The sequence below is a fragment of the Vombatus ursinus genome, unplaced genomic scaffold (genome assembly GCF_900497805.2).
Source record: "Vombatus ursinus unplaced genomic scaffold, bare-nosed wombat genome assembly UNPS02010320.1, whole genome shotgun sequence".
NCBI classification, from domain to species: domain Eukaryota; kingdom Metazoa; phylum Chordata; class Mammalia; order Diprotodontia; family Vombatidae; genus Vombatus; species Vombatus ursinus.
This window is the reverse complement of record NW_020950098.1, coordinates 1,135,766-1,139,956: the sequence shown is the minus strand read 5'-3', so window position 1 is coordinate 1,139,956 and position 4,191 is coordinate 1,135,766. Positions and strand designations below refer to the sequence as shown.

The 4,191-nt window shown below is 39.8% G+C and overlaps 1 protein-coding gene across 1 annotated transcript in view; it reads right to left on the bottom strand.

Annotated features, from left to right (window-relative positions):
- IL26 (interleukin 26) overlaps positions 1–4,191 on the bottom strand; it is a 14,286-nt gene that overhangs the window by 688 nt on the left and 9,407 nt on the right. The gene's annotated exons all lie outside the window — the stretch shown is intronic.

Below are 4,191 nucleotides of genomic sequence, written 5' to 3'. Positions count from 1 at the left end.
AAGAAAGAAAGAAAGAAAGAAAGAAAGAAAGAAAGAAAGAAAGAAAGAAAGAAAGAAAGAAGAAAGGAGGGAGGGAAGGAAGGAAAGAAGATACAGAGAAGAAAAAGGGAGGGACAGAAGGGGAGAGAAGGAGGAAGAGAAGTCCCAAAAATGATCAGCACAAACACACACACACACACACACACAAAACACAACACAAAACTTCATTATCAAAACCCAATCTACTGTCCATATCCGATCAACCAGAGACTCCATTACTGGACTTACACTGTAAGGAAGCTACCAATAAAAGAAAGTCCCCATGAAACCCAAAAATACTTATAACAGTACTTTCTGGGATAGCAAAGAATTGGAAACAGAGTTGATGCTTGTTGATTGAGGGATGACTAAACAAAATCTGGTACATGAATGTAATGGAATATTACTGTGCTGTAACAAATTGCATACATGATGAAGCTCTAGATGAACTGATGCAGAGTAAAGTAAGCTCAATCAAGAAAACAAAATATAGTGGCTAAAACCATGTGCATATAAAGAGCAACAACACAGCAAAAAATCAAAAGTGAATGTAACAAAATTATAAGCAGGACTCCAGTGAGGAAATATGAGAAGACACCCCAAACCCACCCTTTCACAGAGGTGGGAGGTCCCCAGGTGTTACATATTGCAGGTATTTTCAGGCTTTTTAAACATATCAATCAGTTACGCTAGGGGGTTTTCCTCCTTAAAAAATTACTATTTGTTTTATGGGATGGCCATCAGGGAGGGGAAGGGTAAAGGATACTGAGGATTACTATAATGATGTAAGAAACAGAGGATATCAATAAAAACTTACTGGAAAAAAAAAAAAACAAGAAGAAAAGCCCAATCTCCCTTCCCTATTCCTCAAGTATAAGCAGGTTCTTAGAGACAAGGATCTAAGACAAAGTACCAAAAGGGAAAAAAAACTTCTAATACCATATGTCGTATAAATGCAATACAAAACTATATCATAGTTGTTCAGATTTTAGTGGGGAAGATATTTGGGGGGGGGGGGGAAGAGAAGTGGAATAAACAGCAGAAGCCCAATCGTAGAACATTAGAGGTGGAAGGGACCTTTGACCTTATCTGGTTCAATCCTCCATGTTTTACAGCTGAGATAAACCAAGCCCTTGAGAAGTTAAGTGATTTGCCTATGGTCACAAATCTATTGACTGGCAGAGTGAGGTCTTGAACCCACTTCTTTAGACTCCAGATCCAGGGATCAGGCCATTCAATTCTAGTTGGTGCCACTGGATGAAGTCCACATTTGCCCCATTGCGCAAAGCTCTGTTTCTGAACTTTGACTATAAGGCTTCCAACATGAAATCTATGAGTAATATGAGCAAGAGTGTTTGTAATGATTGTGCTCTTTTTTCCCCTGAAACTTTGAATGAAGCATGATATAGCTGATAGAAAGCACAGGAAGTAGAAAGATTTGGATTCACATCTTGCCTCTGACCCATATTGGCTATGTGACCATGGGCAAGTCCGTCAACCTCTCAATGTTCTACAACACTCTCAAAGACTATAAATGACCATGAAAGGGCTGGTGTGCATTAGTAGAGAGAATTTCCTCACCCAAGAGCTCCTTGTATCAATGAAACAACACGTCCAGTGCTTATCCCTATCTTTGAAGGTGACCACTGAACCACAGAATAGTCTTCAGCCTACCAAAACTCTAGTCCTTTTTCTCTAATGGCCCAATGGAAATATCCACCTGCATGTCCCATAAGCATCTCAAATTCAACGTGTCCAAGATGGAGTTCATATTTCCTGAGAAACCTATCATACCTCATCCAATCTTGCCTATTTCTATTGAGGACACCACCATCTTTCCATCACCAAGGTTTGCAACCTTGGAGTCATCCTTGATTCTCACCCTTTTCTTCATCTCCCATATCCAATCAATTACTGAGTTTTGCCGATTCTACATCCACAACATATTGGCATCCATTCACTTCTCTCCAAAACCCTAGTTTGGGTCCTCATGATCTCTTGCTTGGACTAGCATAATGGCCTCCTAAATGTTCTCCACTTTTCTAGTTTCTTGCCTCTCCAATCCATTTTCCACACAGTTGCCCAATCAATATTCCTAAAGCACAGATATGACCATTTCACTATCACTCCCATATTCAAATACCTTCAATGACTCCCTATCATCTCTACATAAAATATAAAATCCTAGCCCATGCCTTTAGCATTTGAAGTCATTTGTAATTTGACTCATACTTACCTCTTTTGATACACTTCACACACCTTCTGCTCCCAGTAAACTGTCCTCCTCACTGTTCCCCATATATAACAGCTGACATTTATATATCACCTACTGTGTGCCATGCACTACGCTAAGCACTTTACATATATTATCTCATTTGATCTTCACAACAACCCTGGGAGGAAGGTGCTATTATTATTCCCATTTTATGGGTGAGGAAATTGAGGTAAACAGAGGTAAGTGACTTGATCAGAGCCTTACAGCTTGTGAGTGTTTGAAGCTAGATCTTAACTCAGATCTTCCTGACTCCAGACCCAGTGTTCTATCCACTGTGCCATCTGACATTCCTTCTCCTGACTCTTTGCCTTTAAGTGCCTGGAATGCCCTACATCAATGGTGTCAAACTCAGGTAGAAATGGCAGCCACTAAACCATACACAAGAATCCCTATAGGTCACATGTCAACTTGGAAAACCACATATTAATATTTTCACATTTTATTTTTATTTTTTAATTACTTCTCAATGACATTTTGATCTGGTTGGACCACACTTGGGAGCGTAGAGGGCCACATGTGGTGCCCACAAAGGGTGTTTGACACCTCTGGCCTGGGCAATCTAGTCAAAATACAGAAGGGAAAAAAAAAAAGGAAAACTCCAATGAGATCTTGCCTTGAAATTACTATAATATCTTATGTTTCTCTGGCACTTTAAAGTTTGCAAAACATTTTCATCACAACTTATCTATCTTGTAGGCTGGGTATTCCACATATTATTGTCTCCATTTCAAAGATAAGGGAAATAAGCCTTAGAAGGGATAAAGTGCTATGTCAGTATCAAAGTCAAAAATGTCAAAAAGCACAAGCCTTTTTTCAGTAAACCAAGTTATGCTAATGGTGCTGTTGAGCAATTCATGGTTCTTAGGAAGTATTATTAGGCTCCCTTAGCAGAAAAAGATAAGGAGAAGAATACTTTCATCTATCCAGGAAAAATCTACCAATTTCAGCAGGTGCTCCAAGGAATTTCCAATTCCCTCATCTAAAAAATGAGCTAGAGAAGGAAATGGCAAACCGCTCCAGTAGCTTTGCCAAGAAAACCCTTTGGACAAATCCATGGGGTCACAAAGAGTCGAACATGACTGAATAACAACAACTCCAATTGCAAATCCATCTTTCTTTCAATAACACCACAGCACTTCCAACGGGGAAATTTCATAACAGAAAAGTGATGGCTACCGGGAACTTACTATAATTTTTATCCAGGGAAAATCACTGACCATGAGACCCATTATCTTACTCACAAATTAGAGTTTAAGGCTCTGAAGCATGATATCACGAAAAACATTTTGAGACTATGTGCATAGAACGCAATTCCAGATATAGACAAATAATCCATTGACTTCTAGCTTAACACTACTGCTGTTTGTACGTCCTTCTCAAAGAGGACCATGACAACAGGGAGGTGATGCCGTGCCATGCAAATGAATTAGATTTAAGTGAGGGAGGACTGTGCAACGTCACCAGCCTCACTTTCTCCTCCAGAGCCATGTGAATCCAGTAGTTAGATATGTATCAGGATGACTGGAGATGTTCCAGGATGCACTGGGGAACCCTGGCCTTTTCAAACAAGATCTTCAACAGGTCTCAGTTTGACTGAGGCAAAGCTCATTCAATGATTAAAGCTTAATAAGAAATGAGGCAAAGAATGGCCTCTTTAAAAAAAAAAAATAGATCCAGAGGGCAGCTAGGTGGCGCAGTAGATAGAGCACAGGTCTTGGAGATAGGAGGACCTAAGCTCAAATCCCGACTCAGACACATAACACTCACTAACTATATGACTCCGGGCAAGTCACTTAATCCCAATTGCTGCACCAAAAAAAAAAAAAAGATCTGGGAGGGAAAGACTCTCAGGGTTTCTGGCCAAAACAAAAACAATTGCTGTTTACATTCATTTTGAG